General features: G+C 41.8%; 1 protein-coding gene across 1 annotated transcript in view; it reads left to right on the top strand.

Moving 5' to 3' along the window:
• LOC141287167 (transmembrane protein 132C) overlaps positions 1-20,832 on the top strand; it is a 350,138-nt gene that overhangs the window by 242,638 nt on the left and 86,668 nt on the right. The window lies entirely within an intron of this gene.

Raw genomic sequence — 20,832 nt, 5'->3', positions numbered from 1 at the left:
TGTCATGACCAATTTTTGATTTAGCATAATCTTGTGTTTTAAAAAGCAATGGTCTAGTAAAAATCTTTAAGACACTAGTGACCAGAATCAAATATTAAAAAATTACAGCTACAATTATTTTTTGATAAGCTTAAATAATTTGCATTCTACACTCTACAAAAAATGGCACAATGGTTCTCACTGAGGGAGTATCATTTTAAAAGGCACAAATAGGTGCCTAACATTAAAGAGATAGTTTACCCAAAAAAGAAAATTCTATCATTAATTACTCACTTTCGTGTCGTTACAAAACCATAAGACCTTTGTTCATCTTTGGAATACAAATTAAGATATGCAAATATGAATACAAAAGGTATTCTCATAGCTTTATAAAATTACAGTTGAACCACTGATGTCACATGAACTATTTCTTCCGATGTCCTTACTACCTTTCTGGGCCTTGAACGTGGTAGCTGCATTGCTGTCTATTCAGGGTTGAGAAAACACTTAGTTCCCTTCCGGAGGGAACTCTACGCTGCGTCCTGGTTCAGGACACTATGGGAACTGCCTTCAGCATGACCGGTTCTGAAACAAGGTATAGAACAACGACAGTGAACTTGACACTGTCCGGCGCCAGCCTATGACATCATCAACAGGCGCCTGCTAGTATAAAAGCAGGTGCCTGAGAGCACAACACCATCTTTTTGTCGGACGGAGGTCTGTGCAGGGCCCGAGGCATGGCCCTGAGACGCAGCGTCTCGTTCCCTGTCCTCAGGGAACTAAGGTTACATACGTAACCTGAGACGATTTCATCAAAAATATCCTAATTTGTATTCTGAAGATGAATTAAGGTCTAATGGGTTTGTAATGACATTAGGGTGAGTAATTAATGAGAGAATTTTTATTTTTTGAGTGAACTATCCCTTTAACTTTTCCCCTGCCAGTGTATTATTTTTAAGTCACCAGCCATCAGTACATTTGATCATCTTTACAAATCTTGATCCCCAGAATATTTTCCTGTATAAATGTGTAAACAGAGAATATATATCTAAAGATATATGGTGGTTTCTAGGTAATTCATTCTATTTTTATTAACACTTGAATGTTTGTAATAAACATTTTTAAAAAAAGCTGAGAAAATTGCATTTGTGTCCAAGACTTTGTCTGGATCAGGTTCAGAATGATGATCAAAACATGAATTATCAGAGTTCAAGTCCATCATCACCCTCCAAATCTTTTTACCCCTTCATGGGTATGAACAATTTTCTTGGCAACATTAGCTGTTATATGCTGTTGGTGGTCATTTGATGATCATATCAGCTTACTTGTGCGTAAACAACTTCTGTCAACTCCGTCTGGTTTGCACAGATCTTCTTCTTTTTTTGGATCTGGAAGACCATTTCAGAAGATCCATAATAGTACCACCTACCATATAACAGTGAAAACACGGATTGCTGTCATAACCGTTAATAGCGAGGAAGAGTTTTGTTGTCAGTTACAGAAAATGTCATAAATGGTGGGGAAAGAGATTAAAATTTCCTGATTTTTCATCGCTATGTCATCCAAGATGTTCATGACTTTCTTTCTTTAGTTGAAAAGAAACAATATGTTTTATGAAATGTAGTGAAGTAAAAAGTATGATCTTATGCTTTGAAATGTAGTGAAGTAAAAGTTACTCAAAATAAAACTGCTCCAGTAAAGTACAGACACTTGAAAAATGTACTGAAGCACAGTAAAGAAGTAAAACTACTTTGTTACTGTCCACCACTGTCGCTTCATCACGCATGACCTTTTCAACATGATTATGTAATGCTCAAAGTCATGTACACAGAGCTAGTGCAAGATGAGCATTTGTGGTAAAAAAGTATAGATTTTTTTTTTTTTTTTTAAGAAAAATAAAATTTAAAAATAATTTTTTATTTAGAAATCATTTTACTAGATAAGACCCTTATTTCTTGGCTGGGAACGTGTAGAGCCCTTTGAAGCTCCATTGAAACTGCAATTTAGACCTTCATCTCGCTGATCCTCATTGAAGTCCACTATATGGAGAAAAATCTTGGAATGTTTCCCTCAAAAACCTTCATTTCTTTTCGACTGAAGAAAGAAAGACATGAACACCTTGGATGCCATGGGGGTATTTTTATTTTGTTTATTAATCAGAAAATTTGTATTAAGAAGTTAACTAATCCTTTAATAAAGTTGTGGCCAAAAGTTTTGAGAATTACATAAATATTGGAAATTGGAAAAGTTGCTGCTTAAGTTTTTATAATAGCAATTTGCATATACTCCAGAATGTTATGAAGAGTGATCAGATGAATTGCATAGTCCTTCTTTGCCATGAAAATTAACTTAATCCCGAAAAAAACTTTCCACTGCATTGTTAAGAAGGCTTCAGGGCGTCCAAGAAAGTCCAGCAAGCGCCAGGATCGTCTCCTAAAGAGGATTCGGCTGCGGGATCGGAGTGCCACCAGTGCAGAGCTTGCTCAGGAATGGCAGCAGGCAGGTGTGAGCGCATCTGCACGCACAGTGAGGCCAAGATTTTTGGAAGATGGCCTGGTGTCAAGAAGGGCAGCAAAGAAGCCACTTCTCTCCAAAAGAAACATCAGGGACAGATTGATCTTCTGCAAAAAGTATGGCGAATGGACTGCTGAGGACTGGGGCAAAGTCATATTCTCCGATGAAGCCTCTTTCCGATTGTTTGGGACATCTGGAAAAGGCTTGTCCGGAGAAGAAAAGGTGAGCGCTACCATCAGTCCTGTGTCATGCCAACAGTAAAGCATCCTGAGATCATTCATGTGTGGGATTGCTTCTCATCCAACGGAGTGGGCTCACTCACAATTTTGCCCAAAAACACAGCCATGAATAAAGAATGGTACCAAAACACCCTCCAACAGCAACTTCTTCCAACAATCCAACAACAGTTTGGTGAAGAACAATGCATTTTCCAGCACGATGGAGCACTGTGATAACTAAGTGGCTCGGGGACCAAAACGTTGACATTTTTGGTCCATGGCCTGGAAACTCCCCAGATCTTAAAACTTGTGGTCAATCCTCAAGAGGCGGGTGGACAAACAAAAACCCACTAATTCTGACAAACTCCAAGAAGTGATTATGAAAGAATGGGTTGCTATCCGTCAGGATTTGGCCCAGAAGTTGATTGAGAGCATGCCCAGTCGAATTGCAGAGGTCCTGAAAAAGAAGGGCCAACACTGCAAATACTGACTCTTTGCATAAATGTCATGTAATTGTCGATAAAAGCCTTTGAAACGTATGAAGTGCTTGTAATTATATTTCAGTACATCACAGAAACAACTGAAACAAATATCTACAAGCAGTTGAGCAGCAAACTTTGTGAAAACTAATATTTGTGTCATTCTCAAAACTTTTGGCCACGACTGTATGTACACTTCAGGGGTAAATAAGTTACAAAGATGTGCCCTTTAAAAAGTGTACCACCCCTGTACTTGTTCTAGTGAGTGTAGACTTCAACTTACTATTCATTATTTTTTGACTTCACCAGGAGAAATAAAAACAGGTGTGAACACTTCTCATGTGGCAAATGAATTTTTTGACTAGTGAATTGTGCTTGATTAATCGAAAAATGAAACTTTAACAAAACACAGTAATTGCATGTTTTTAGGTGGTCTAGTCTTTTATGCTGGTTTATTAAAAGTTATGCATTTAGTCTTAAATCTAAATTAACCATAATTAAGAATTCATTTACAGAAATTATCCAATCTAAGGCTCTTATTAAATCACATCTATTTTAAGTTCACATTTAATAACTCACCAATACCCAACAACCAGTGTAAATTTAAAAAGTGTAACATTCATCTGTTATAATCATTATTAATCAGAACAATCAGTGCAGAACGGAAACAGTATTAAGGACAGATTGCAGGAAGGCAATGTGCTTATTTATGTGATACTTCATTCTTTTTCTGTGATTAAGAACACCATGTAGCCTTGACTGTGTCAAGGAGTATTCAGAGGTTGCTTTGCTATTTCTTTAGATATGTGCTATTAAGGAGTTCCAGAATAACTAAATGTCATTATTTTATTGTAATTATGCTTGGATTGAATTGGCTCGAAATATTCAATTTTCAAAGAATGTTATTTGAGTCACTTTAAATGATTTTGTAGATCATTTGTGTGTGTGTGTGTGTGTGTGTGTGTGTGTGTGTGTGTGTGTGTGTGTGTGTGTGTGTGTGTGTGTGTGTGCGCGCATATGAATACATCATCAATCATTACCTCCTTTCTAGCTAATTCTTGTGTAATAATTATACATCATAAAGAGAAATCAATGCGAAAATGCAGTCTCCAACTGGGATCAAACAAACATGAACGGGCCTGTTAATGATAGTGACAATGTAATAAATACATAGCAATTAGAAATGTCACTTAAACTCTCACTTAAAGGTTAAGAGAGCTGTAATATGTTAAAATGTTTACATCTGTCTAAATACTGAAGATCAATTTACATCTCTCTTGACACAAACTTCCTACATTTCTGAAATCAATAATGCCTTTTGTCCATTTGTCCATGCAATACTGCAATCAATTTGCTGCAGTCACATGATTCTTTATGAATTATCTGTCTCCAAAAGTTGTCCATAAGGTTGCGTAATAATTTAACATCATCTAAGTAATCAACATCTCATTTATAGGTAATCCAACATATGATGCCTGAAATTTGCATTTTTGATAAGGTGTTAGTGAAATACAACACCTGTGATGGTGTATTAATTAATCAGCCTCCTGTGCCCTCTCATCTGAGACTTTGTTTGGCCATCTGAGGGACTTTAAAAGTCTTCAACAGCTGGGATTCAATGCTGTAGTGCTTGCTGTCACACTTCACTGTCCCCTCGCTAATCATTTGGCAGAGGATTTGGCTCTGCTATACAAGGTTCCTGTGCCACTTGCTGCTTGTTGGTTCACCCCGTAATTGTCTGGCACGTGGTTGTGGTATTTGAGGTCTAACGGGAGAGTTTTGGCGAGGACGAGGCTCTTGCTCCACACTCTTTAGGGCAGAGTGAGTGGTTTGGCTATCGCTTAGCTCCAGACGAGGTCTCAAGTGGAGGAGCTCAGGGAGTCATGCATGACAAGGCAGAAGGATTTCTCTCAATTTTTGTGTTTTGGATGCTGAAGAGACATACGCGCTCTGTTTGCTGGTTTTTCATGTGCTAAATCGCTTGAGTTGAGCTGAGGTCTTGATGGTAGCATTTTATATGTAAATAGGCTAGTAGGACTGTTCAATTAAAGATGTTCTTCCAATTATTTTAAGATATGATTACATAATATGATTATTTATACAGTATTTGCTGATAAAAGCCCACACATTAAGCAGCAGATGAAATTGCTGTCAATGGGGGAAACTTAATTTGTGTTAAACTTGTCACAATGCATTATATTTTATATAATTACTTGTACTAAATTCTGCAAGAATGGATTAAATTGATTAAAAGTGACTTTTGCATTGTTTCAAAGATTATTATGGCAAACAAAACTGGTCTTGGAGGTGGGAAAGTTACATTTCATGGAATTATGTATGGTTGAGTGTTCATTTGCATAAATCTTGCATTAATGCATTACTTTGTATGCAATTCACTGTCCTAAATTAGCAAGTAAATTAGTTAACCATACTAATTAGGCCTCGGTTGACAATATCAATTCATCAATTTTAAACAATCTTCATTTTGATGAATCAATATGTCTTTTTTAACCCTTAAATGCACACCTTGAGTCTTTAGCGACCCGGGACGTCATTCACTACCCTCTCCTTCCTTCATTTTTTTTTTTAATCTGACGTCAACTTTCTTAGTATTCCTCAATCTATTCATTATAAACAATATAACAAAAAATATACAGTCAAGCCCAAAATTATTCATACCCCTGGCAAATTCTGACTTAAAGTCACTTTTATTCAACCAGTTTTTTTTTTTTGACCGGAAACGACACAGGGTTCTCCCAAAAGATAATAAGACGATGTACAAGAAGCATCATTGTGGAAAAAAAAATATTTCTCAGCTTTTATTTACATTTGAACAAAAAATGGCATGTCCAAAATTATTAATACCCTTCTCAATAAGCAATAGAAAAGCCTTTATTGGCTATTACAGCAATCAAACCCTTCCTATAATTGCTGACCAGCTTTTTGCATGTCTCCACTGGTATTTTTGCCCATTCATCTTTAACGATGAGCTCCTACTCTTTCAGGTTGGAGGGTCTCCTTGCCATCACCCTGATCTTTAGCTCACTCCACAGATTCTCAATTGGATTTAAGTCAGGACTCTGGCTGGGCCACTGCAAAATGTTAATGTTTTGTCTGCTAACCATCTCTTTACCACTTTTGCTGTGTGTTTTGGGTCATTGTCGTGCTGAAATGTCCACTGGTGCCCAAGGCCAAGTTTCTCTGCAGACTGCCTGATGTTGTTGTTGAGAATTTTGATGTATTGCTCCTTTTTCATGGTAATATTGTGATTAGGTTCCCTGATCCACCGCCTGAAAAACACCCCCAAAACATTAGGTTCCCACCACCATGTTTGACAGTGGGGATGGTGTTCTTCTCCTTTTTTACGCCAAATGGAGGCTACATCATTGTGGCCAAACAATTAAACAATTAAAATTAAATGATTAAATTAAAAGACCAGAAGTCTTCTTCTTTGTCCACATGAGCATTTGCAAAGGCCAAGCAGGCTTTTGTGTGCCTTATCTGGAGAAGTGGTGTCCTCCTTGGTCTGTGTCTGTGGAACCCAGCGGTGTGCAGTGTCCGTTGGACTGTCTGCCTTGAGATGTTACCACCAGCAGAGCCCAGATTCATCAGGATGGTCTTGGTGGTGATCCTTGGATTCTTTTTTACCTCTCTCACTATCCTCCTGGCCATCCTCTGAGATTTTTCACAGTGCAGAATGTCTTATATTTTTTAATAATACTTTGCACTGTAGCTACTGGAACTTTAAAACATTTAGATATCGTCTTATAGCCCTTTCCTGACTTGTAAGCAGCCACAATGCAATGCAAACAGCAGAGAACTTCTGTTTTTCACCTGTTGAGTTGATTAAAACAGCTGTTTCCAATGAATCAGGGTAATTAGGATGCTTTAGAACAGCTTGGACTATTTGGAATGGTATAGAACTTTGGATTTTCCCATAGACTGTGACAGTTTGCAAAGGGTATGAACAATTTTGAACATGCCACTTTTTGTTCAAATGTAAATAAAAGCTGAGAAATATTTTTTTCCACAATGATGCCTCTTGTACATCATCTTATTATCTTTTGGGAGAAGCCTGTGTCATTCCCGGTCAAAAAAAAAAAAAAAACTTTCTGGTTGAATAAAAGTAACATTAAGTCAGAATTTGCTAGGGGTATGAATAATTTTGGGCTTGACTGTATGTATATAAAATATAAAAGAATATCTGTTTTCTGATTTATTTTTGGTAAAAAGGTCGCTAGAGATCCGAGGTGTGTAATAGTGTAAGTATATTTTTCATGCGCAAAAATATCAGATATCTGATGACTTAATACTATTACAATTCAATACAAGTGCAATTCACCTTTATTCCTCGAGGTGGTCTATCACTGTTTGATAGACAATAATGACGTCATGTTTCATTCATAATTATCGCAGGCATATAACAAAAGAATATCATCCGCAAAAATTGAACTGGTTTGAATGGCTTTACTGCAGAGCAATTACTGTACCAAATAAAATATAAATGTCACTGTTATTTGATGGTGGATGTGGTGAATAAACTGTCAGCGATCAAAATATTAACTTTGAAGTAACTGAAAACGATAGTTTTGAGAATATGGTTGATATCATGAATACGTAATTCACTACAATATAAAATTGCACTAAGCTTTGTGTTGTGTCACTTTTCATAGAAAACGAAGTCTCAACTACTCAAATCATGAAATATTAACTTGTTTTGATGCTCTGTAATGTGGTGTCCATACCACATATATGCCTGATATATGTATTCATGATCAAATTCAAAGCAAAGCTGAACTTTTGAGTTAAAAGGGTGTTGTAGCTGGATGACTTCCAGCCGTTACCTCTGCCTCCCAGGCAAACATCTAATTAAACTCCACTCCACGTCCTTTCATGGGTTTTCAATCCTTTGATAAATGCTGTTCTGTTGCTGTTCATTTCATGAATCAGCACATTAAAGAGGAAATCAGACAGCTGCATTACTGCTCAGACAGGGCTGCTTTTCCACCTGAACACTACTTTAGCTATCAACTGTCAATAACACTAAACATTATGCCCACAGATCCACCTTCATTTGATAACCCTGTCTTCTCTCACTTTTCTAAAAAGGGAAGTTCAGCAGGATTTTCATCATTGTGAGTGAACTATTCTTTTAAGGTGTCTGTTTAAGTAGTGAATTCGCTGTCTTAACACTCCTCACAGTTTTCTGGCTGATTTGTCTGGCATTAGTGTTCTCAAATCCAACTGTGTAGTGATGTTGAGGTCAGTCGATACAGCCTGCAGAGATGGTGGGGAAGCAGGAGAAGCTGTGTGCTGTCTGTATAAGTTGGCTTAGTGAGACCGAAAGCGTATATAATGTTATTAGTACAGTATGATACTATATATATATATATATATATATATATTGTATTTGAAGGATTTTTAATGTATGTATTCTTTCTTTCATATTGTTGCATAATCTATAGAGAATTCTTGGTAGAGCTAGGTAAAGGTACTTTATACGTGAAATATCTCATTTAATTAGTTTCTGTTTCTGCTTGGAACTTTTAATCCAAAGGATATGGTTTTTCTTAACATAGTTTTGGCATCAGCAGAGAAGCATTGTATAACTCTTGAGTATCAAACAAAAGATTCAAAGGAAGCAATGACATTCTAAAACATTAATCTGAAAAGCCAACGTATGGAATATTTTATACATATAGAATATTGTATATATACAGTTGAGGTCGTAAGTTTGCATACACCTTGCAGAATATGCAAAATGTTAATTATTTTGGAAAAATAAGAGGTATCATACAAAATGCATGTTATTTTTTATTTAGAACTGACCTGAATAAGATATTTCACATAAAAGATTTTTACATGTAGTCCACAAGAGAAAATAATAGTTGAATTAATACAATAAACTCCATTCAAAAGTTTACATACACTTGATTCTTACTGTGTTGTTACCTGAATGATCCACAGCTGTTTTTTTTTTTTTTTTTTTTTTGTCCCTTGTTTGTCCTGAACAGTTAAACTGCATGCTGTTCTTTGGTTTTTCAGCATTTTTGTGTATTTGAACCCTTTCCAACAATGACTAAATGATTTTGAGATCAACCTTTTTCACACTGAAGACAACTAAGGGACTCATATGCAACTATTTCAGTAGGTTTAAACGATACTTGATTCTCCACAAGGAAAAACTATGCAATAAGAGCCGGGGGTGAAAACTTTTGAACATTTAGTCATTTTTTCTTATTTTGCCTTAATATCGTATATATTTTTTTCCATTTAGTACTGCCCTTTAGAAGCTACAGAAGATAGTTACATGTTTCTCAGAAGACAAAATAAATTAAATTTACCCTGATCTTCAAATTCAAAAAGTTTTCTCTTTGTGGACTATATGTAAATGTCTTCTATGTGAAATATCCTATTCAGGTCAGCACTAAATAAAAAATAACATTCATTTTGTATGATCCCTCTTATTTTGGTAAAATAATTTACATTTTGCAGTTTCTGCAAGATGTATGTACATTTATGACCTCAACTATATGACAGTTTTTTCTGGTTCTCCAATCTGATTGGCTGAGAGGTGTTTCACCATTTGTATCACTCTGCTTGTGGTATTTCTCACAGCAAGTGTCACGGTAGATGCCCAAATCAACTATAATTTTATATATAATTTTTTTTTTTGTGTGTGTCATGGAATGCAGTTATAACTTATAAGAGTTATGAGTTTTTTAGGCAAGAATGTACTTGTTTAGATTTCAAATATGCATTCTCACCTTAAAAAATCTTAAAACTACATTCCATCTATCTATCTATCTGGATCTACATTCCTATCAACCAATCAGATTTTAGGGCTTGACTTGATTGTGATTGACATTCATCTCAACCGATTATTTTCTTCTCATTTTTAAGGAAGATCATAGGTGCGTTCGACTTCATGCGGCGCCGCAAGAAATCGGCTGCCGCCTTACAAAACAATGCATTCTGGTAAGATCATTTGTCCGACTTTGATCGGCGCTGCAGCCGCCTTTCGATCACGTGTGCCATCAAAGTACCGTGAGAGCAAAACGAGACCAGTCGCAGAGGTCAGGCGCTGCAGCTGCTTAAAATCGGCTGCGAAAGCCTTGATGACGACACACTTTATTCTCATTGGTCAGATTATGTGACGACAAGCACGACGTGTGCTGCGTGTTTTTTTCTTAAATAAGTTCCTGTATGGAATCCATCTTTATAACGAATATCTAATATTCAAACAAAACATTATTGATGAAAATGAAGATTAGGCGATATGGTAAATATATATTCTTATTGTATAAGAGTAAAGTTTGGGGAAAAAAAACTGGTCAACCAGAGGCCGTTTTTTTTTAATGGATGCTGTGAGAGGCTTCACTACACTGAATAAACTGCTTATATTTGAAAAATGTCCTATAGCTAACTACAAAACCAAGATGCAAATAATAAACGTCATATTGCATTACATTAAAGTAACTCACATACTTGATATGATCAACAAAAAAAGCAAAACGATTGTATAGAATAAATGATAGGGAAACGTTTTTCTTTTATTTATTTATCTTATGTAGTTTCATTTCTTCTTTTTCTTTATTCCTTTTTTTTGTATGTAATACAGTTTCATCCTCTATAAGTGTCCGACTTGACTGCCGTCTCTTTACTCCTCCCCCGACTGCAAGCGGCTGCTCTCGCCAGCCGGCGGCAGGCTAGTGTAGTGCATCTCGAACGCACCTCATATGTTGATCCAGTAACATGTCCCACTTGCAAAATCTCTACCCATGTTAAGCTTTCCTCTGACATAGGCCAGTGTCTTGTCATTGAAGGACCTGTACTTTCTGGGCGATTGTGTAATAAGAACAAACCTGTTCTTCACTCCAGTGAATCATTTAATCATTAAAGTCCTGGATACCCATCATAAGAAATCTGGCCGCCAGAAGCAATAATTCATTTCGAACAGCTCCAGGCAAAAATTACAGAGGTGAACACAGGATCCAAAAGCCATTGTACTGAGAGAGTCACCTCAGTTAAAATGCTAATCCACTCACAGGCCAGTGTGGGAGTTTACCTCTGAGCCAAGCGCTCCGGCGGTCGTACGTCAGATGAGGCGCAGTGATGTACTGCTACCGACCTTTTCTCAGACGCGCTTCCTGGAGGAGGTTACAAGCTTCCCTGTAGGAGCTGATCTTTGGAGCCCAATGACATGAATTAAGCGGAGCGTGAAGAGCCCGGCGCAGCCAGGCAGTGCGATACCGCCACGGCCCAAGTGAGTCCCACACCGAGGGTCACTGTAATCTCGATTAATCACCTCCAACAGATGGCCTCCACCGAGAGAGAGATAGAGAGAGAGAGACAGCTCAAGGCTGTGTTGACAAGATTGTCGCCCCAGCTTTGCTTTACATCAAGCTTTCATCAGTAATTAGTTTTAATTAGGCTAACAGGCCACATTGTCTTTGAGCCGTGATATGGAGCTAATAGGGTTATGAGGGGTAGAAATAATCCTTTTAAACGCAGTAATCTACGAGTGACCTCTGCGCAGGTCGTGGGTTTTGAACATAAATAATCAGAAGTGATTCATAGCTCCAGTGCTGTTCGTCCATATTTATGGATTATTAGCTTTCTTGGCCCGTATCTGCCTTCTCTCGCTCACTTTCTTTTAATTTGGTGCATATTTTTCAATTAATGGTGTCCTTCCTGTTAATCAATTTGAACAAAAGGACATTTAATAGCTTCTCTAAAGCTCAGTAGCTCAACTGCGCTGCGACAGACCTCTGAGACAGACTGAGAAAGAGAGAGAGAGAGAGAGAGCATCAAGGGACAGATGAAGAGAGCTGAAGTTTTATGAGAAAATTTTCCACTTTGAAAAACATACTGTGAGAGCGGTGGAAAGGCTCTCAGGTGTACATAGGCTGCCTGACAGAGACTGAATTTGTCATCTATTTCAATACCGCGTGGCAGAAATGACTCTGAGGAGAGGAATGGAACGAGGGATGAAAAAGAGAGAGAAATCAGCCGAGCCTTATGAGTGAAGGAAGGTGAAGATAAAAGATGTTTCCACCCCGGTGTGTGTGTGTCTCCCGTCCAGTGTGTGTGTAATGTGATGCGTTATGTGGGTCATGTGAAGATAGATCTGCCGCTCTGTAATTGAGGCAGATCAGATTTGTCAGCACAGCAGGAGGCTGTTCTTTGAGCTGACTTGCGCGTACACACACACACACACACTCATGCAGTGATTTTAGCATTGATTAGCCCTGTGCCTTTATCATTATAACTGCATCAGAGACAAGGAAAGTAGAAGAGGACAATATTACACACTCCAGTGATGAAGAAACATGACATGGAAGTTAATCCAGCAAGATCTGTCTTTCTAATAACCCACCCACATTTAAAACTCTACGTAAGCACACAAGCACCCCTTCCACCCCTACAAAACTGCATTAAAAAATCTGTACTATGGAGAGTTTGGGGTCTATAAGATGTTTTCATTGTTTTTGAAAGCTTTCTCTTATCTTCACTTTTTATTTGATCAAAAATAGTAAAACAGTAATATTTTAAAATATTGTTTACAAATATGATTTATCCCTGTGGTGCAAAGCTCAATTAAAGGCAAAAAGCCATTACTCCATTTCCGTGTGACATGATCCTTCAGAAATCATTGTAATATGCTAGATGATAATTATCAAAACCAATGTTTTTCCGGAGTTTTTGAAGAATAGAAATTCCAAAAATAGCATTATCTGAAATAGATTTTTTTGTAACATCATAAATGCCTTTACTGTCACTTTTGAACAATCTGATGTGTCCATTGCTGAATAAAAGTACTAAATGCTTTCAAAAATCGTACTGATACCAAACTTTTGAACGGTAGTTCAAGAGAGGACTTATTTCACAAATAATGCATGAATGATTTTTATATATCAATAAACTTCTATTAAATAAATCAGTTGGTGTAACCACACTTTGCCTTTGAAAAGACTTTTAAAAAGTATTTTTTTAAGGTTGTTCCAAATATTATATAGATTTAAACTTTAGTATCAAATCTTTCTGTCTCTTCATGCAGTCTCAGACTGACTGGATGATGGTACAGTTGAGATCAAAAGTTTACATACACCTTGCAGAATCTGCAAAATGTTAATTATTATACCAAAAAAAGAGGGATCATACAAAATGCATGTTATTTAAAAAAAAAATTATTTAGTACTGACCTGAATAGACTTCACATAAAAGACGTTTACATATAGTCCACAAGAGAAAATAATGGTTAAATTAAAAAAAAAAAAAAATACTGTTCAAAAGTTTACATACACTTGATTCTTAATACTGTGTCGTTACCTGAATTATCTTTTTTTTTAGTGATAGTTGTTCATGAGTCCCATGTTTGTCCTGAACAGTTAAACTGCCAGCTGTTCTTGAGAAAAATTCTTGAAGTCCCACAAATTCTTTGGTTTTTAAGCATTTTTGTGTATTTGAACCCTTTCCAACAATGACTGTATGATTTTGAAATCCATCTTTTCACAATGAGGACAACTGAGGGACTCATATTCAACTATTACAGAAGGTTCAAACACTCACCGATGCTTCATTAGAAAAAACGTATGCATTAAGAGCCATGGGTCAAAACTTTTGAACAGAATGAAGATTATTTTGCCTAAATATATTTTTTTTAATGTATTACTGCCCTTTAGAAGCTACAGAATATGCTTCTGTAGCTTCTGAAGATGTAAAAAAAAAAAACCCCACAGCTGTGGATCATTCAGGTGAAAAAACAGTAATAAGAATCCAATGTACAGTATGCAAACTTTTGAATGGGGGAATTTTTCTCACTGGACTATCACAATATTTGCAATGTTGTGAAATCTAAATCTGATATTTCCTACTGATGCACCAAAGCAAAATATATAAATAACATTCTTAAAACAAACATTATTAATGTGTTTAGATTTTAATACAGTATACTGCAATATTTGATTTAATATTGTAGTGAAAAAAAATATAAAATACAACCCAGCAGCAGTGTTGCCAGATCAGGTTGAAGATTTCCAGCCCAAAAGCTCACCAAAACCCGCCCACTTCAACAAAAACCAGCCCAAATTTTAACTGGCAAAATAATGAGAATTTTATTGCCATGTCAAGGTTGATAAGGACCATTTTTATCTCTTTAAAAAAAGAATAATGACAAAATAAAATAAAGATAAATCAATTTCACAGGAATATGGATCAAAACATGGTCCGAAAATATGCGTAAAATGTCCAGAAATCTTTTCAAAGTGGAAATTAACCGATGACTTTAACCCTTGGAAAAACACATGCATCATTTTCAATGTCCACATTAAAAATATGCTAATTTCTGTGCAAAAAGTGCACAATAAAGTGATGAGAAACAAATGTAATGTAAAACGTACTCGGTTACTAACGTAACCTCGGTTCTCTCTAGAGAGGGAACGAGTACTGCGTAAGATATCTTATGCTAGGGGAAAATCCTTTTCCACGAGATATTGAAGCCAAAAATTATCCTTAATTTTGTAATAATGCAAAACGTGTTGCAGCAGCATACAGACATAGGCGAGACAGCTCGCGCACCTATTGGCTGTTCTGCAGCAACTGCAGCAGCCTATCGAGCGAGGCCTTAGCGTGACGTCAGACCCAATGAGGGCGCTTCGCGCCCACTGCGTCACGTCCCGCCGAAACAGGTGTGGCCTAGGCCTATAAATACCGCTCGCAGACAGCTATTATCTGGTTTTTCATCATCGAAGCAACCAGAGCGCGCGCATGCACGGCAAGATACGCAGTACTCGTTCCCTCTCTAGAGAGAACCGAGTACGTTCTCTTACGAGAGGTCTCTCGTACTGCGTAAGATATCTTACGCTAGGGGACCCAATGCAAAACGCCGTGCATGCTGAGATCTGACACCAAAGACCCAAGGGCGAAACCCGGGGTTCATTTAGTGCACAATCACCCAGGGAACTCACAGGGAGTCCGGGAAGACGGAGGGGCGAAGCCACACTCTTCCACATAATGTAGCGTCGCTCAGACGCCAAGTTCATCAAACAGACAGGGTGGGGGTATGGCCTGAACTGATGGGGAAATGTGGGTCTTACACATTTTGCCCAGGCACATCTTGTGCTACTATTTTCACTGCTGACCATCGAGCTGTGCTCAGTAGACTCAACATTGCGAGCTGATAGCATCAGGTCAGACAATGCTGGTTAACTAGACTGACAGCAGCCTGGCCTGTAAGGCGGGAACCTCCAGGTTGTAAAACCTTATAAATGTAGACGGGGAGGCCCAGCCCGCCGCCGTACAAATATCTTGCAAAGCAATCCCACTCGACCAGGCACACGAAGAGGCCACGCCCCTCGTGGAATGTGCTCTGACACCCAACGGGCATTGCATGCCCTTGGAAGCATATGCCAGCGCTATAGCGTCAACTATCCATCTGGATAGGCTCTGTTTCGACGCGGCTAGTCCCTTAGAACGCCCACTGAACGAAACAAAGAGCTGCTCCGTCTGCCTAAAAGCAGACGAGCGAGACACATAAGCTCATAATGCCCTGACTGGGCAGAGGAGGCCCGCGTCTCTTTCCTCATCAGAGACTGGTAGGGCTGACAGGGCGATGACCTGTGCCCTAAACGGTGTGTTGAGGGATTTTGGAACATAACCGTGCTTAGGTTTGAATATAACTTTAGAGTCATTAGGCCCAAACTCCATGCACGTCACGCCCACAGAGAGTGCGTGCAAGTCCCCTATGCACTTCACCGAAGCGAGAGCCAACAGAAACATAGTCTTGAAAGACAGGTATTTCAGATCAATCGTCTGTAAAAGCTCGAATGGTCCACCCTTCATGGCTTCCAGCACCGTAGAAAGGTCCCATACGGGGACTGAGGGAGGTCTGGGAGGATTCAGTCTCTTTGCCCCCCTAAGGAAGCGGACTAAATCATTCCTTCCTATTGACTGACCGAGCGTTGTTCTAGAGAACGCTACTATAGCCGCCACATAGACCTAGAGCGTGGAAGGAAAGCACCTCCGTCACTCCACAGTCTGCGGGTGACACGCCACGGGTTGTGCACCAGCCCGAAAAAACACAGACCATTTTGAGGAGTAGAGCCGCCTTGTAGACGGAGCTCTAGCCTGCGTGATCGTGTTTAGCACTCCCTTAGGGAGTTCATCATATATCCGTTGGTGGCCCAGACATGAAGGGTCCACAACTCCGGATGAGGATGCCATATCGAGCCGTGGGCCTGAGAGAGGAGGTCTCTCCTCACTGGCACTGGCCACAGAGCCGTGCTCGCCAGCTGCATCACAGCTGGGAACCAAGGCTGGTTTTCCCAGAACGGTGCTACCAGCAGCACTGAGCATCCTTCTTCCCTGATCCGCTCTATTATATGAGGTAGGAGAGAGACGGGGGGAAACGCATAGAGAGGACGGCGGGGCCATACATGAGCCAGCGCGTCCCTGCTCTTGGAGAAAAATTCCGGACAGTGAGCGTTTTCTTGAGACGTGAACAGGTCTACTTCCGCTCTGCCGAAGTTCTTCCACAGTAGTTGGACTGTCTGTGGGTGCAGAGACCATTCACCTGCCGGAACCTTGTTCCTGGACAGTCTGTCTGGTCCAATGTTGAGGAGCCCTGGAACGTGCGCTGCTCTCAGCGAGCGCAGGTTGCGCTGAGCCCATACCAGGAGGCGTTCTGCTAGCCTGTACAGGTTCTTGGACCTGAGGCCACCCTGGTGATTTATGTAGGACACCACAGACATGTTGTCCGAGCAGACTAAGATGTGGCGTCCTTTTATTTGGGGACAGAAACGCGTCAGCACGTTCTCTACTGCCAGCATTTCGAGGCAGTTGATGTGCAGGGGCTTTTCCCGTTCTGACCACTGGCCAAAGGACGGCCTGCCCTCGAGCAGTGCCCCCCATCCCGAGGTGGATGCGTCCGTGGACACCACCCTTATCCTCGAGGAAGTCCCCAGGCTTACACCTGATTGGTACCAGTTGTGCTTTTTCCAAGGTTTCAGGGCTGTGACGCACTTCTGATTGACCTTGAGGCGAAGCCGACCGGATGCCCACGCTTGGCGTGGGACACGCGCTTTCAGCCAGAACTGCAGTGGGCGCATACGGAGCAGACCCAGCTGGAGGACTGATGATGCTGAGGCCATGAGACCCAGCATTTTCTGAAACTTCTTGAGTGGGACAGACGCGCCGCAGCGGAACGAGTCCGCTGCACGCTGAATGTCTACCACGTGCTGTGGTGATAGTCGTGCTATCATGGACAGCGAGTCCAATTCTGTGCCCAGGAAAGAAATCTTCTGACTGGGGGACAGAGAGCTCTTCGTCCAATTGACGCTGAGACACAAATTCTCGAGGTGATCGAGTAAAATGGTCGTGTGCTCTATGAGCACTGAGCGAGATTGTGCTAGAATCAGCCAATCGTCCAAATAGTTCAGCATTCGCACGCCCCTCATCCTGAGGGGAGCGAGCAATGCATCCATGCGCTTCGTAAATGTACGGGATGCCAGGGATAAGCCAAACGGCAGGACTGTGTACTGATATGCCTAGCCCTCGAAGGCGAATCTCAAAAACCGCCTGTGACGTGACACTATCTGTATTTGAAAATACGCGTCTTTCAGATCCACTGACATGAACCAATCTCCTTGGCGAACTTGCGCGAGGATTTTTCTGGTCGTGAGCATCCTGAACTGCCGCTTCACAAGCACTCTGTTCAGTTGCCTTAGATCTAGTATAGGTCTGAGACCCCCGTCTTTTTTCGGTACCAGGAAGTATCTGCTGTATAGCCCCTTTGCTCTGAACTTGAGAGAGAGGCTCTATGGCCCCTTTGGTCTGTGTGTGGATGTGGCTGTGGAGCAGCGGGCACATTTATCACACTCCAAACAACGTTCGCCTGCATGGAGCGAATGCACGTTGGTTTCGTTTTTACAGAAACCGTGGGACATGCATAACATGGTGTTTGTGGGCACTGGGAAGCGGGCACATTTACCACTTGTGAAGCGCAATCGATCTGAGTCGATTTTATGTGCGCGGGACCTGTGTGACAGGCTGTGTTTATGTGTAGGGATGGGCACTGGGTAGTGGGCATGTTTACTACACATGAGACACCGTCGGCTGTGGCCGGGACACCAGAAAATACACTCTTTTGGGGATTTATCTGGGTAGCCGTGAGAACAACTTTTGTGTGCAGGCAAACGGGCGACAGAACCGGTTTGTTGGCTGCAGAAAACACTGGAACAGTCACATTTGCTGGAACTGGACGAGCAAATAAATTTGGTGGGGGTCCGGCGACAGCGGGACTTGCACACCGTCATTTTCCTAGTTGTGCTAGGACGACTTCGGAGGCTCAGGTTTCAACTCAATCCTAGGCCTCGGGCCGCGTCCGGCGGGGCGGCGGCCAGACGAGCGGGAATGCAGTCTCGCACCTTGGGCCTGGCGGCGCTGCGAAGTAGTGGCAGCGGATGGCAGCTGGTGCTGTGAGCTCTGCGCAGGCGGTTTCGCACGGCCAGCTGCAGAGCTGGAGCGTTTCGGGAGGAAGTGCTTCATCGCCTGAGACGCCTTCTGTACCTCAGCGAATCTTTCTGTGAAGTTTGTGACAGAAGATCCGAACAGGCCGGCGGGCGAGAGCGGAGCGTCGAGGAACGCGGTGCGCTCAGACTCAGCCATTTCTGAGAGCGTCAGCCACAGGTGCCTCTCGGTTACCGTGAGAGAGGCCATGTTGCGTCCAATGGCCTGTGCTGCGGACTTAGTAGCGCGAAGGCCGAGGTCCGTAGCTCTTCTCAGGTCCTGTACGCAGATCGCGTCGGGTCCTCCCTCATCCAGCCTTCGGAGTAGGTCGGCCTGGAAAATCTGCAGTGTGGCCATGGTGTGCAGCGCTGACGCAGCTTGCCCGGCGGCGGTGAAAGCGCGGCGGAGCAGGTTTGACGTCTGACGGCAAGCTTTAGAGAGCAGGGCCGACTTAGCGCGCCGTCCAGCGGAGGGCGGGCATAAGTGGTCTGCTATCGCTTCTTTGACCGGCGGCAGAGAGAGGTATCCTCTGTTCTCGGCGTCGTCCACTGTAGAGAACGCCAAAGATGTAGATGGGCGCACTCTCGCTGAGTAGGGGGCGTTCCAGGACTTAGTCAGATCTTCGTGAGGCTCAGGAAAAAAAGGCGCTCTGGTGAAGACCACTCGAGGCCCAGGCTCGCCGTGGCCTGCGTGAGTATCCTCATGAGCTTCGCCTCAACTGAAGCTCTTGTGCCTGACGGGGCGTGGTCAGGGGGCGCGAGGTCCACAGAGCTCGCCCAGTCCTCACTGCCTGACGCCAGGATAGAGCAGGAATCCTCTTCCTCCATCAGAGCCCCCTCGTCAGCGACATCGATGGAGGCGGTGGCAGACAGCGGCCGCTTTACGTCCGGAATGGAGGCTGACAAGGTCGGTGAAGCAGGTGGGCGAACCGGCGAGCTTTGCCGGCTGGGGGAAGGTTCCGAAGCCTGCTGGGCACGGCGCGACACCGCGGCGGGCGGTGGAGCAGTCTCGTTGAAGAAGGCCAGGCGAGTCCTCAGAGTCGCCATAGGCATTGGCTCGCAGTGAGGGCAGCCGCCGTCAGTGAGCGCGAGAACTGCATGCTCTTTACCCAGGCAGGAAACGCAGATGATGTGGCGGCGACACACAGGAATAGATAGCAAAAAGGATATGAAAGCCGGAAAGTGCAGCAGGAAGGCAAGGAAGGTGGCGCGGCCAGCGACTTCGAAGGCTTGTCCTGCTGAAATGCTCTTGGTCAACGGCGCGGCTTCTTCTCCATCTCCAGCGATGCGTGTGCTTCGCTTGAAGGATGAAAAATCAGATAATACCTGCCTGCGAGCGGTATTTATAGGCCTAGGCCACGCCTGTTTCGGCGGGATGTGACGCAGTGGGCGCGAAGCGCCCTCATTGGGTCTGACGTCACACTAAGGCCTCGCTCGATAGGCTGCTGCAGTTGCTGCAGAACAGCCAATAGGCGCGCGAGCTGTCTCGCCTATGTCTGTATGCTGCTGCAACGTGTTTTGCATTATTACAAAATTAAGGATAATTTTTAGCTTCAATATCTCGCGGAAAAGGATTTTCCCCTAGCGTAAGATATCTTACGCAGTACGAGAGACCTCTCGTAAGAGAACCCCGTCACTCACAAGTCATCACATCTCATTAACGTAAAAGACGTAAATTGACTGACAGGTCTCTGTTAAACTAAACCAGTAAGGGTTACGTTAAGCAAAAATGAGTTGATGACTGCACTACACATTATATTACTGTGATACTTTGAGCTTGAACGTACTAAAATAACATGACTAATGATAAAAGCGAAGAGAAAAACAGCTGATTGGGCGGCTTTTAATTTTTTAAAGCAGCCCAAATTTTGTCTACCCGCCCAATGCGTTATTCTCCGGTCCAAGCCGATCAAAAGAAGCCCAATTGGGCGGAAACCCGCCCAATCTGGCAACACTGCCCAGCAGCACTGTTTGTTTGATCAGCTTTAATTTATCTGTGCATAGGAAAGCATACAGTCTATTAGAGTCTCACTGAAATCGTGTTTTATTGAGAATCTATAGCAGAAACATGTACCATTGATTTTAATGTTGAATGGACTCACAGTTAACCGTGATCTCTGCCCCGCAGCCGATTTT

Source organism: Garra rufa, chromosome 15 (genome assembly GCF_049309525.1).
Source record: "Garra rufa chromosome 15, GarRuf1.0, whole genome shotgun sequence".
In the NCBI taxonomy this organism is placed as follows: domain Eukaryota; kingdom Metazoa; phylum Chordata; class Actinopteri; order Cypriniformes; family Cyprinidae; genus Garra; species Garra rufa.
This window is presented reverse-complemented; position numbering and strand designations above follow the sequence as displayed.